Source organism: Lathamus discolor, unplaced genomic scaffold (genome assembly GCF_037157495.1).
Source record: "Lathamus discolor isolate bLatDis1 unplaced genomic scaffold, bLatDis1.hap1 Scaffold_87, whole genome shotgun sequence".
NCBI lineage: Eukaryota > Metazoa > Chordata > Aves > Psittaciformes > Psittacidae > Lathamus > Lathamus discolor.
The window spans coordinates 400,050-407,500 of record NW_027069396.1 but is presented as its reverse complement, the minus strand read 5'-3'; positions in this window follow the sequence as shown (position 1 = coordinate 407,500).

Below are 7,451 nucleotides of genomic sequence, written 5' to 3'. Positions count from 1 at the left end.
CGCATCGCATCTGATTTGATCTGAACTCATCTCATTGCACTGCATCCCATCTCATCTGATCTCATCGCATTGAATTGAATCACCTCATCTCATCTCATCTCGTCTCATCTCATTGAATCTCATATCACCTCATGTCGTCCAATCTCATCATCTCATCTCACGTCATCACATCGCATCTCATTGCATCTGATCTCATTGCGTCGCATCGAATTGAATCACCTCATCTTATTGCATCTCATCCCATTGATCCCGTCTCATCTCATGTCATCACTTCACGTTGAAATTGAACTTCATCTCATCGCGTCTCATCTCATTGCGTCTCATCTCATTGAATCTCATATTACCTCGTATCATCTCATCTCATCTCATTGCATCTCATCTCATCGCATCGCATCTCTTCTGAATCTGATCGCATCTCGTCTCAACTCATCTCATCGCATCTCATCACATTGAATAATTTATTTCTTTTTCAGTTAATTTCATTCCATTTAATTTCTTTTTGTTTCATCCTCTTCCTCATTTTATCTCCTCTCCTTTCCTCTCCTCTCTCCTCTTCTCCACTCCTCTCTGAAAATAAAATTCGTATCTGTCCTGGGTTGAGCAGCAGCAGTCATTTTTCTCCTTCTTAGGAGCTAGTACAGTGCTGTGCTTTGATCTTTTGGCCTGGGAACAGTGCTGATAACGCTGATGTTTTCAGTTGCTGCTCGAATGTTTGGTCTGGCCAAGGACTTTCTGAGCCTCATGCTCTGCCAGGGAGGAGGGGAGGCCAGGAGGAAGCAGAGACAGGACACCTGACCCAAACTAGCCAAAGAGGTATTCCATAGCACAGCATGTAATGCCCAGGATGTAAGGGGGAGTGACCCAGAAGGGCTAGGGGGACTGCAGGGTTGGACGAGGTATCGGTCGGTGCTGGGCTGGGGGGAGTGGGGTGAGTTATCAGTCAGCTGGTGCTGAGGTGTTGTATTCTTTCCTCTTGTTATTTCCTTTAGCATTATTATTATTGGTGGTAGCAGCAGTGATTTGTGTTACACCTTAGTTACTAAACTGTTCTTATCTCAGCCCGTGGGAGTTGCATTCTTTTCGATTCTCCTCTCCGTCCCTCCAGGAGCAGGGGGAGGGCAAGAAGGGGGGGAATGAGTGAACGAGGTTTGTGGTTGGGTTTAAACCACGACAGTATCATGTCATAAAATTTCATTTCATTTCATTTCATACAATGATAGAGTAATTTGGGTTGGAAAGGACCTGAAGATCATCCAGTTCCAGCCCCCCTGATATGGGCACGGACACCTCACACTAAACCATCCCACCCAAGGCTCTGTCCAACCTGGCCTTGAACACTGCCAGGGATGGAGCACTCACAACCTCCCTGGGCAACCCATTCCAATGCCTCCCCGCCCTAACAGGAAAGAATTTCCTCCTTAGTTCCAATCTAAACTTCCCCTGTTTCAGTTTGAACCCGTTACCCCTTGTCCTGTCACTGCAGTCCCTAATGAAGAGTCCCTCCCCTGCATCCCTATAGGCCCCCTTCAGACACTGGAAGCTGCTCTGAGGTCTCCATGCAGCCTTCTTTTCTCCAGGCTGAACAGCCCCAACATTCTCAGCCTGCCTCTATACAGGAGGTGCTCCAGTCCCTGATCATCCTTGTGGCCTCCTCTGGACTTGTTGCAGCAGTTCCATGTCCTTTTTATGTTGAGGACAGCAGAACTGCACACAATGCTCCAGGTGAGTTCTCAGGAGAGCAGAGTAGAGGGGCAGGATCACCTCCTTCGCCCTGCTGGTCACGCTCCTGTTGATGCAGCCCAGGATACGGTTGGTTTCTGGGCTGCGAGCGCACACTGCAGCCGCCTCATGTTCATTTTCTCATCGACCAGCACCCCAAAGTCCTTCTCCTCAGGCCTGCTCTGAATCTCTTCTCTGCCCAACCTGTAGTTGTGCCTGGGATTGCTCCCACCCAAGTGCAGGACCTTGTACTTGTCATGGTTGAACTTCATAAGGTTGGCATCAGCCCAGCTCACAAGCGTGTCCAGGTCCCTCTGGATGGCATGCCTTCCCTCCAGCATATCAACCGGACCACACAGCTTGGTGTCATTGGCAAACTTGCTGAGGGCGCACTCAATCCCACTGTCCGTGTTCAGGAACGAAGATGTTGAACAAGACCGGTCCCAAGAACCAGCCCTGAGGGACACCACTCCTTACCGGTCTCCAGCCGGACATTGAGCCATTGACCACAACTCTTTGCATGTGGCTTTTCAGCCAGTTCTTTATCCACCGAGCGGTCCACCTATCAAATTGGTGTGTCTTCAATTTAGAGAGAAGGATGTCGTGTGGGACGGGGTCGAACGCTTTGCACAAGTCCAGGTACACGACGTCAACTGCTCTACCCTTGTCCATCACTTCTGTAGCCCCATCATAGAAGGCCACCAAAATGGTCAGGCAGGATTTCCCCTCAGTGAAGCCGTGCTGGCTGTCACCAAGCACCTTGTTGTTTCCCATGTGCCTTAGCATGCTTTCCAGGAGAGTCTGCTCCAAGATGTTGCCAGGCACTGAGGTGAGACTGACTGCTCTGTAATTCCCCGCGTCCTCCATTTTCCCCTTCTTGAAGATGGGGGTTCTATTTCCCTTTTTCCAGTCTTCGGGAACTTCACCTGACTGCCATGATCTTTCAAATATGATGGCCAGTGGCTTAGCAACTTCCTTCGCCATCTCCTTCAGGACCCTCGGCTGGATTCCATCAGGTCCCATGGACTTGTGTACGTTCAGGTTGTCAAGTTGGCCTCGAACCAGATCCTCTCCTACAGTGGGTCCAAGGTCTTCATTCTCACAGTCCCTGCTTCTGCCTTCCAAGCCTTTGGTGGTGTGGTCAGAGCATTTGCCAGTGAAGACCGAGGCAAAGAAGTCATTCAGAACCTCAGCCTTCTCCAAGTCCAGGGTAGCCAGCTCTCCTGACAGTGTCCGCAGAGGGCCTACATTGTCCCTAATCTGCCTTTTATTCACGACGTACCTATAGAATCCCTTCCTCTTCTCCTTAACATCCCTAGCCAAGTTTAATTCTAACTGGGCCTTGGCTTTCCTAACCTGGTCCCCAGCTTCCCGGACAACATCCCTGTATTCTACCCAGGCCACCTGTCCTTGCTTCCACCTTTTAGAAGCCTCTTTTCTCCTCTGATGTTTCCTCAGCAGCTCCTTATCCATCCAAGGAGGTCTCCTGGCCCTCCTGCTGCACTTCCTTCTAGTTGGGATGCAGCACTCCTGAGCTTGTAGCAGGTGATCCTTGAATATGAGCCAAGAGTCTTGGGCCCCCCCGCCCTCCAGGGCTATATCCCATGGAACCTTACTAAGCAGGCTCCTGAAGAGCCCGAATTCTGCCCTCTGCTTTGGTGTTAAAGTAGAAGCAAAAAGAGGGGCCTGCCCAGTTGGGATAAAGCAATATCCCTTCAATTCTAGGATGGGAAGGGAATCAAAGAAATCATGAGGAAACCTTTAAAACATCGATTGCTGATTGCAAAAGTGATGGCGGGGTTTGCACTCAGTTGCCTAAGCCGGGAGAAAGGCCAGGATTCCCCTTCCTTGGCGTTCCTGTTCCTTTCAAGACCACTTGGAATATTGGGACCGTACCAATCTCCAAGCGTTCAAAGTCCAAACTTCAAATATCACGACTAAACCCCTTAACCGTGTTAATGTATCAATAGGAAGTTACCCACATTGTAGTTGGACAACATCAGAATAACTGATAATGCAAAAATAGTGCTAATGAGAGAAAAATAGTGGAGTCCCTCAGGGGTCGGTGCTGGGACCGGTGCTGTTTAATATTTTCATCAATGACCTGGATGAGGGAACTGAGTGCACCCTCAGCAAGTTTGCTGATGACACAAAACTGGGAGGAGTGGCTGGCACACCAGAAGGCTGTGCTGCCATTCAGCGAGACCTGGACAGGCTGGAGAGTTGGGCGGAGAGAAACTTGATGAAATTTAACAAGGGCAAGTGTAGAGTCTTGCATCTGGGGAAGAAGAACCCCATGTACCAGTACAGGTTGGGGGGTGGCCTGCTGGAAAGTAGCGAAGGGGAAAGGGACCTGGGGGTCCTGGTGGATAGGAGGATGACCATGAGCCAGCAATGTGCTCTTGCGGCCAAGAAGGCTAATGGCATCTTAGGGTGCATTAGAAAGGGTGTGGTTAGTAGGTCAAGAGAGGTTCTCCTCCCCCTCTACTCAGCCTTGGTGAGGCCGCATCTGGAATATTGCGTCCAGTTCTGGGCCCCTCTGTTCAAGAAGGACAGGGAATTGCTTGAAGGAGTCCAGCGCAGAGCCACAAAGATGATTAAGGGAGTGGAACATCTCCCTTATGAGGAGAGGCTGAGGGAGTTGGGTCTCTTTAGCTTGGAGAAGAGGAGACTGAGGGGTGACCTCATCAATGTTTACAAATATGTAAAGGGTAGGTGTCAGGATGATGGAGCTAGGCTTTTTTCAGTGATATCCAGTGATAGGACAAGGGGCAATGGGTGTAAACTGGAGCATAGGAAGTTCCACGTTAACATCAGGAAGAACTTCTTTACTGTAAGAGTGACAGAGCACTGGAACAGGTTGCCCAGGGGGGTTGTGGAGTCTCCTACACTGGAGATATTCAAGGCCCGCCTGGACTAGTTCCTGTGTTATGTACTGTAGGTTACCCTGCTCTTGCGGGGGGGTTGGACTAGATGATCTTTTGAGGTCCCTTCCAACCCTTGGGATTCTGTGATTCTGTGATTCTGTAATAGGAAAAACTAAGACTAGACAAACTCGAACTGGCTCTCGGGACATTCCCAAAGGGAAAGGAGTTGAGGAGATGGCAAGCCGACACCAAAGCCACCCAACTCCAACGCTCATATGAAGGACGAAGGAATGAAGAGGAAGATGATGAAGAAAAGACCACCATGGGTCCCAAGGACCACATTCTTGTGCGCATGGCGGAGGAATCTCCTAGAGGTAAGATGTAATGCAGAAGAAACTTCCTGAGTATGCATGGAGTGTAATGCGTATGTATATTTCATGGTTATACAATCACAGCTTATTTAGTGCTCGAGCGTGACACACTAGCGTTAGGTTAGCTTTAGGGCTACAGTTCGGGTTAGGGTTAAAGTTAAGTTTATGGGATTGGGGATGGGCAACCCTAACCCTAACCCTAACCCTAACCCTAACCCTAACCCTAACCCTAACCCTAACCCTAACCCTAACCCTAGCTATACCCTGTAACATGGAAGTCTTGCTTGTCAGCTTCGACCTTCTTGGCGAAGCCTTAGGGTTTTAATACAAGTCACCCACCACTCTCACATAGAGAACTTCTTCCTTATATCCCTGTTCCAGTTCGAACCCATCATCCCTTCTCCTATCGCTCCGGTCCCTGAGGAAGATCCCATCTCCAGCATCCTCATGGCACCTGGGATAAATCCTTCTTGGGATGCTCCCAGCAGCTCCCTGTCACTTTGCAGAGGCTGTGGATGCTGAGCACAGTCCTCTTCCATGAGGAGATGCCGGCTGCTCCTCCCGTTGCATTCCCAAAGGGAGCACCTTTCCCTTGGACATGCCACCACTTGGGGCTCAGCATCAAGTCAGGGATCAGTCCTGGAACCACCATGTCCCCATTTGCTTTCCAGGCTGCAGTTGATTGTGGTCATTCGAGCCATAGAGCAAGCAGTGGCCAAGACTTTCTCCAGGTGGCACCGGAAGGCTGCAGCAAGGCCCAGGATGTGTAGAGAAACGGGAATGGGGCCTTTGTATCCAGGTAGGGCTGTGGGACCCAACCCCACCTTCAAACATGGTCCCTATGGGGCTGCTGGGAAGAGCTCCCTCCTTTCCTAGGGCACAGGGGTGTCCTGGCAAGATGGGCAGGGGGACACAGGGAAGAATCCTTTAATGTGAGACTATGGCAGGAAAGGGACCTTGCATCCAGGTAGGATCCATTGCCTTTGGCTGTGCAGGGCCATGGGAGCAAGGCACTGGAATGTGTTGCCCATCAAGGTTGTGAATGCTCCATCCCTGTCAGTGTTCAAGGCCATCTCCTCCACGGCAGGCCCTTGGGTTTCCCACCCTCCGAGGCAGCCCAGGAGAGAGGAGAGGTGGAGAAAGGCTGAAACCCCTTTGCCAGCAGAGTTGATGGCAGCAGCAGCCCCTCTGGAAAGAGCCCAGCCTGAGTCAGGGTGGACGCTGCCTCTTGGGCAGCCCCATCCCTGCCCGCTGGGGCTGCACGGGAGCAGCCTGCGCTGCCCTGGCTCACCTCCACAGCCAAAGGATGATGCTTCCTTGTGCTGCAGCCGCCTTTCCTCACGAGCTGCCCAGGTCCGCAGGAGGCTGGAGCCATTCCAAGCACGCAGGAACATCTTCAAGCACGGCGCTTGGAACAGCAGGAGGAGGATGGAGCAGCAGAGGCAGCTCACCCATTAACGGTGTCTATCAAGGGATGGGGCTTCCCCTGGCAAAGGGGCTGGAGGCTCCTCCGCTGCCAAGGTCCACCTGGAAACACACAGTCAGGAGCTCTGGGGCTGCTTGCAGGGATGGATCCATCAAAGCAGAGTAAATGCAGGAAAATGCTCAAGCTCTCCTGCTCACATTCCCACCTCAGGGCACCCCAGCTCACAGAGCTGCCAGGGTGTGACGTCACCCATCGCTGATGATGTCACAAAGCACCGGCGCTTACGTAACGCAGCCGGGTATAAAAGCGGGGCCATCGCTGTGTCTGGTTGCATAGCATCTCATCTCACCTAACCGCATCTCATCGCAATCTGATTGCATCACAGCTCACATCATTGCGTCTCATCTCATCTCATTGCAACTCATCGTACACCATCATCTCCTCCCCTCTCCCTCCCTCTCCACTCCTCTCCTCTCCTCTCCTCTCCTCTCCTCCCCACATCATATGCTGTAGAATTTTATATTGTATCATATGGCATATAATAGCATTTGATAGCATATCAAAGCATATCATAGCATATCTTGTATCATAACATGTGACATGTTTGATCATGTTGTATCATGTTACATCATGTTATAGCGTCATATCATATAATTTCATTTCCGTTTCATTTCTTTGAGTTTCATTTCTCCTCCGCGTCATTTTCTCTCCTCTTCTTGTCTCTGAAAATATCCTATGATATAATGTGATCCTATTTAATTTCATGTCATTTTCATTTCATTTCATTTCTGTTTCTCGTCCATTTGATGTCATTTCATTTAATTTCATTTCATTCTTCTCATTTCATAGCATATCTTGTATCATACCATACAGCGTTATGTTTTATCATGTTATATCGTGTTTCGTCGTGTTATCACGACATTTCATATCATATAATTTCATTTCATTTCCATTTCATTGCATTTAATTTAATTTTTTTGCCTCGTCATTTTGCGTCCTCTGCTCCACTCCAAAAATATCGTGTTGTGCAATACGTCATCGTATCGTATCATATCGTATCATATCCTC